We start from the raw sequence: 7,091 nt of genomic DNA on the forward strand, positions 1-7,091 counted from the left end.
TGTCTCAAAAATATGTATATATATATTTTATATAAATATATATAAAATTCATGGAATTAAACATACTTAATGGCTTTCTTTCTTTTTTTTTTTTTTGAGACAGAGTCTCGCTCTGTCACCCAGGCTAGAGTGCAGTGGCACGATCTCGGCTCACTGCAACCTCCAACTCCCGGGTTCGAGTGATTCTCCTGCCCCAGCCTCCCATGTAGCTGAGATTACAGGCACGTGCCACCACGCCTGGCTAATTTTTTTGTATTTTTAGGAGAGATGGGGTTTCGCTATGTTGGCCAGGCTGGTCTTGAACTCCTGATCTCAGGTGATCCAGCTGCCTCGGCCTCCCACAGTGCTAGGATTATAGGCATAGGTGTGAACCACTGTGCCCGGCCCACTTACTGGCTTTTAATTCATTACAGTTACAATTATTGAAGCTCGTATTGTCTCACCTTTGGCCAGCAGAAGGCTCTTCATGTTGGGGTATTTCTTTTTCCCTCTCTCCCTCCCTTCCTTCCTTGCTTTTATCTAACAATTTTATTGAGATATAATTCACATAACATGCAATTCACCCATCTAAAATGTGTCATTCAAAGCCAAGGAAGGTAGATTGCTTGAGCCTAAGGGTTCAAGTCCAGCCTGGGCAACATGGCACGAAACCCCATCTTGATAAAAAAACAAAAACAAAAACAAAAAAAACATAAATTAGCTAGGAGCGGTGGTGAGCACCTGCAGTCCCAGTTCCAGCTACTCAGGAGGCCAACGCAGGAGAATTGCTTGAACCCAGGAGGCAGAGGTTGCAGTGAGCTGAGAACACACCACTGCACTTCATCCTGGGCAACAGAACAAGACTGTCTCTCAAGAAAGAGAAAAAATACTGTGCAATTCAGTGGTTTTTAGTATATTCACAGAGTTGTACAACAATCACCACAATCAATTTTAGAATGTTTTCATCACACCAAAATGAAAACCTCAGACCATTAGCAGTTACTCCCTATTCCCTCTACCTCCTGGACCCTACCAACCACTGATCTGTTTTCCATTTCTATGGATTTGACTATTTGGTACATTTCACATAAATGGAATCTTACAATATTTTTATGTCTTGTTTCTTTTACTTAGCATAATGTTTTCAAAGTTCACCAGTGTCATAGCATGTGTCAGCACTGCATTCCTTTTTATGACTGAGTAACATTCCACTCTGGATATACCACATTTTGTTTCTCCATTCTTTAGGTCGTTTGCACTTTTTGGCTATTATGAGATAAATAATGCTGCTTTGAACATTCATGTACAGCTGTTTATGTGAATATCTTTTCAATTCTCTTGGATATATTCCTAGGCATGAAATTGCTGGGTCATATGGTAATCCCATGTTTAACCCCATGCCAGACTCCCAAAACAACTGCACCCAAGACTTTGCTATTGTCCATCTTTTTGAATATAGCCATCCTAGTGAGTATGAAGTGGTATTTCATTGTGGTTTTGATTTGCATTGCCCTAATGACTAATGATGTTAACATCTTTTCATCTGCTTATTGGCTACTGTGTGTCTCTTCACATCCTTTGCTCATTTTGTAATTGAGCTGTTTGTCTTCTTATTGAGTTATGAGTTCTTCACAGGCTGGGCATGGTGCCTATAAGCCCAGTACTTAGGGAGGCCAGGGCAGGAGGATTGCTTGAGCGCAGGAGCTCAAGACCTGCCTGGGCAAGACAGGGAGACACTGTCTCTACAAAAAATTTAAAAATTAGCCCAGTGTGGTGGTACATGCCTGTCGTCCCAGCTACTTGGAAGACTGAGATGGGAAGATTGCTTGAGCCCAGGAGGTGGAGGTTGCAGTGAGCCAAGATCACGCCACTGCACTCCAGCTTTTATTTTATCTCAAAATAGATAAATAAATAAATAAAGTTCTTTATATATTCTAGATACAAGTCCCTTGTCAGATGTGATTTACAAATATTTTCTCCCATTCTGTGGGTTGTCTTTTTACTTTCTTGATGGTATTCTTTGAAGCATGAAGGATTTTGATGAGTTCCTATTCTTACTTACCTGTTGTTGTTTTTTTTTGTTTTGTTTTGTTTTGTTTTGTTTTTGCTTGTTATATTTAGAAAAGTTTGCCTAACCAAAGGCAGTGGAGCTTAATGCCTATATTTTCTTCTAGGAGACTTAAACTTTTAGCTTTTACATTAGGTCTACTATCCATTTTGAGTTAATTTTTGTTTTTTCTTTTTTTTTGTTTGGTGTGTGTGTGTGTATATATATATATATATATATAGAGAGAGAGAGAGAGAGAGAGAGAGAGAGACTCTTTCTCTGTCACCCAGGCTGGAGTGCAGTGGCACAATCTTGGCTCACCGCAACCTCTGCCTCCTGGCCTCAAGTGATCCTCCCACCTCAGCCGCCCAAAGAGCTGGGATTACAGGTGTGAGCCACTGTACCCAGCCTTGAATTTTTGTGTATGGCATGAGAAAGGAGTCCAACTTTACTCTTTTTATTCAGTTCTAGCACCATTTTTTGAAAAGATATTCTCTCCCCATTGAATTGTCTTGGCATCCTTGTTGAAATCAGTTGATTGTAACTGTGAAGGTTAATTTCCAGACTCAGTTCTATTCCATTGAGCTGTATGTCCATCCTTATGCCATTACTGTCTTGATTCCTATAGTTTTGTAGTAAGTTTTGAGATGGAAAAGTGTGAGTCTTCCAACTTTGTTGTTTTTCAAGATGGTTTTGGCTATTTTGGATTTCTTGCATTTCCATATGAATTTTAGGATCAGATTGTCAATTTCTGCAAAGAAGCCGACTGAGATTTTAATACCCTTTAATACCCTGGTGTTGGCAAGAGTGTGGAGTTGAGTCTGTACATCAATTTGGGGAGTATTGACATGTCAACAATATTAAGTTTTCTGATCCATGGACATAGGCTGTCTTTCTGCTTATTTAGGTCTCTTTGAAACTCTGAACAATGTTTTGTATTTTTTCTTTTGTTTGTCCTTCCTTCCTTCCTTCCTTCCTTCCTTCCTTCCTTCCTTCCTTCTTTATCTTTCTTTCTGTCTTTCAGTCTTTTTTTTTGGTCCCACTATCATCCAGTCTGGTGTGCAGTGGTGCCATCATGGCTCACTACAACCTCTACCTCCCTGGCTCAATCTGCCCTCCACTTCAGCCTCCTGTGTAGCTGGAACTATAGGCACACACAACCATGCTCGGCTAATCTTTATATTTTTAGTAGAGATGTGGTCTTACCACGTTGCCCAGGCTGGTCTCTAACCCTTTGGCTCAAGCCATCCACCTGTCTCCGCCTCCCAAAGTGCTGGAATTATAGGTATGAGCCACTGTGCCTGGCCCGTATTTTTTCATAATATAAGTTTTGTACTTCTTCTGTTAAATTTATTTTTTAGCATTTGTTTTTGATCCTATTGTAAATTGCTTTCTTTAATTATTTTTGAATTTTGGATTTTTTATAGCTAGAATATAGAAATTTAATTGCTTTTTGCATATTCATCTTATATCCTGTAACCTTGCATAACTCATTTTTTAGTTATAACATGTATTTCTTTTCAAATTTTGAAATAACATGTATGTGATAAAAAGGTCAAATAGTACCCAAGGGAATATAAGGAAAAGTGAATCTTCTGCCCTCTCACCCCTGCTCCCACTAAACTAAACTATTGTTTAGTTTTTCTTAAGCTGTTTCAAGCTGAAGAAAGAAGTGAGATATTAAAAAACAGTACTTCACTGTTAGCTAAATATCTTTTTTGTAGACAGGGTCTTACTCCATAACCCAGGCTGGAGCGCAGTGGTGCAATCATAGCTCACTGCAGCCTCAGCCTCCTGGGCTCAAGCAGTCCTCCCACTTCAGCCTCCTGAGTAGCTGGGACCACAGGTGTGCACCACCATGCCTGGCTAATTTTTTTAATTTTAATTTTTGTAGAGGTAAGGTCTCCCTGTGTTGCCCAGGCCAATCTTGAACTCATGGGCTCAAGCAATCCTCCCACCTCAGCCTCCCAAAGTGCTGGGATTACAGGCGTGAGCCACCGCACTGGGCCGCCTTTTACTATTGCCCTTGTGCTTATTTTTTTCTTTTTGAAGGATTATATATAAGTCAACTAGACTCCCTAGTTTATTCTATTTTTACTTATACTGTTAAGAAAATGAGACTTGGAATGTGAAACAGATGTGATTCCTGATCTGATTCTGTCTTCAGGGGACAGAAAAACCTTTGGTGTGGCAGAAAGATGTGGGTGTTTGGGTGTTTATACCTGGAAGAGATTTCTTACCCCTAACATGGTCTTTGTTGAGACAAATGAAAAATAGTGCATGGCTACAGACTAGGTTTGTGCCCATGAGGACTGGAAGAAAGTTACTGATGATTAATGTTTGACTTTACCCTTGCTCTTTTAACCCCAGTTGGGTCTTATCCTGGATTCTTTCTATTTTTAACTGCTTCTGTTAGCATGCTTTAAATGTGAGAGTTTTAATCGTTTGCTGCGCTTGTGGGCAAACAGTAAATGGTCAGATAAACACCAGAGAATATCAGAAAATTAACAGGTTTCAAATTGCTATTTGTAAACCTAAAGGCTAAAAGTAATATGATTAAATAGGCAAGTATATGTGGTCATTAAAATTTAAGTAGGCAAACAATCAGATAATTGTATGTTGTATATTATCCTGATCTCTTTCAGCACAGTGTTATCTCTGGGAATAAATTATTAGATATATAAATTACTTTTATCTCTGAAACATCATGTTGAGTTTACCAATATTACAGCCAACCCCCCAAAGCTTTCTGTTTGCCATAGTTTAATTTACTAAAGAATATATAAATACCAGTGAGGGACAGGACAAATTCAAAGAGGCATTTGAACCCAAAATTATTTCTTAAAACCGCTTGAGTTAAATATATTCAAGGAAAAATTCACGTATGAGTTCTTTTTCTTTTCTTTTAATTGAGAGGACCAACCATGTGGCTGGAGGAGAGCAGTAGGGCTTCAAAATACAAGACTTAGTTTTGAAGGGGTGGGAGTGCCAGGCAGAGGACTAGGAGAGGCTGGTCATGAACCAGAGTGCTGTGTCCTGGACAACCTCCTTGTTAGATGGGCAGAGGTGTAGGCACTCTAGAGACCCTCCTGGAGAACCCTGCTGAGAGGTTCCTCGGCTATGGTAGAGCCACCGATAATTCTTCCTTAGGGCAGGTGTTCAAGGCAGGCCGACTTTATTGGCTCCATGCCACAGCAAGTTCTCTAAGCTCAGTGGGCCTCAGTTTCTTTATATGTGAAATGGGGATGGTGGTGTTTGCCTCAAAGTATAGTTTTAAAGACTAAATAAGTTATCATTATTACTATTATTTTTTTTTAGAGACAGGGTCGTGCTCTGTTACCCAGGCTGGAGTGCAGCAGCGCAATCTTGGCTCACTGTAGCCTCGAGTTCCTGGCCTCAAGTGATCTTTCCTCCTTGGTCTCCCAAAGTACTAGGATTACAGGCATGTGCCACTGCACCTAGCCTGAGTATGTTTTTAAGATGAGCTTACTTGCTCAGTAACAATAAAATAATATATTTTGATTTCTTTTTTTTTTTTTTCCCCGCAGAAAGTCTGTTGTCAGTGATCATGAAAAAGCTTTGGGATGCAGTGTGCAAGCTTTCATTTGTTTTGTTTTCATGCCTTCAAACAAAATTTTAAAACTATCTGGGCCGGGCATGGTGGCTCACACCTGTAATCCCAGCACTTTGGGAGGCTGAGGCAGGTGGATCACCCGAGGTCAGGAGTTCGAGACCAACCTAGCCAACATGGTGAAACCCCGTCTCTACTAAAAATACAAATATTAGCTGGGCATGTTGGTGGGCACCTGTAATCCCAGCTACTCGGGAGGCTAAGGCAGGAGAATCGCTTGAACCTAGGAGTTGGAGCTTGCAGTGAGCCGAAATCACGCCACTGCACTCCAGCCTGGGCGACAAGGGCAAGATGCCGTCTTAAACAAACAAATAAACAAAAAAACTGTTTGAACTTAAACCCCAATAATAGTAGATATTTTATTTTCCAATCAGTTGTGTCTACAGAATTGTCTACAAAATGTCTTTTGATATGACAATGGCTGAGAATTCTTTGACAGGTTTTACAACTCAGATTCTTTCTCAAAGAATCTTGTTTACCTTCCATAGCCCCTTTGTTTATTGAAAGCAGAATATTCTTAGTTCCCTTGAACCCCAGTGTTCCTGCCATTCTGGATGTCTCTGTGCTGTGGCGTGGGGCCCTTTTTGGGGTGGGATTCCCCAGCACATAGCCTGCTAATACATAAGGAGGTGGTACTCCCATTGAGTCTATTTGGCATCAATCAGCAGGCAGGTTTGCACTGAGTAGTACTAAACCCAGCTTGCCCAAGTTATTGTGGTGGTTATTCTTTTAAAAGCATCATCTTTTTTTGGTTTCCTGGCCTAAAATTTCAGAAGCAGGAAGTGGGGGTTGTGGATGGTGAGTATAAGAGGGGCTAAACCTGATTGTCCTGGCTTGAAGTAATAGCGGGAATAATAGGCTTGTCAACTTTGATCCCAGCTGTTACCTTCTACTTACCAGCCTCTCTGCTGAACCAGTTGGAATTTGGTGGGGACTCCTCTGAACGGCTTTTCTGAGTCCTCACTCTCAGGATACTAGTAGATGTGTCCAACAAGTATCTCCCATTCCCAGCAGGGATCCTTTTGATTCTTGGCCTTCCCAAGAGCCTCAGGCCTGGGACTGGCCACTTGGGTCCAAGCAGTGTCTCTAGTTTGGCATCATTGGACTACTCCAAGGAGCAGGACTCTCAGCTGTTATGAGTGATGCTAGGAGCCAGGCACAGTGGCTCACGCCTATAATTCTAGCACTTTGGAAGGCCGAGGCAGGTGGATTGCTTGAGCCCAGGAGTTTGAGACTAGCCTGGGCAACACAGGGAAACCCCGTCTCTACTAAAAATACAGAAATTAGCTGGGTACAGTGGCATGCACCTGTGGTCCCAGCTACTCAGGAGGCTGAGGCAGGAGGATTTCTTGAGTCTGGGAGGTCAAGGCTGCAGTGAGCTGAGATTGGGCCACTGCACTCCAGCCTGGGTGACAGAACGAGACCCTGTCTCCA

The 7,091-nt window shown here is 41.5% G+C and overlaps 1 protein-coding gene across 1 annotated transcript in view; it reads left to right on the forward strand.

Annotated features, from left to right (window-relative positions):
* Positions 1–7,091, forward strand: part of SOCS7 (suppressor of cytokine signaling 7) — a 63,158-nt gene that overhangs the window by 47,708 nt on the left and 8,359 nt on the right. The gene's annotated exons all lie outside the window — the stretch shown is intronic.

Source organism: Mandrillus leucophaeus, unplaced genomic scaffold (assembly GCF_000951045.1).
Source record: "Mandrillus leucophaeus isolate KB7577 unplaced genomic scaffold, Mleu.le_1.0 Scaffold272, whole genome shotgun sequence".
In the NCBI taxonomy this organism is placed as follows: Eukaryota; Metazoa; Chordata; class Mammalia; order Primates; family Cercopithecidae; genus Mandrillus; species Mandrillus leucophaeus.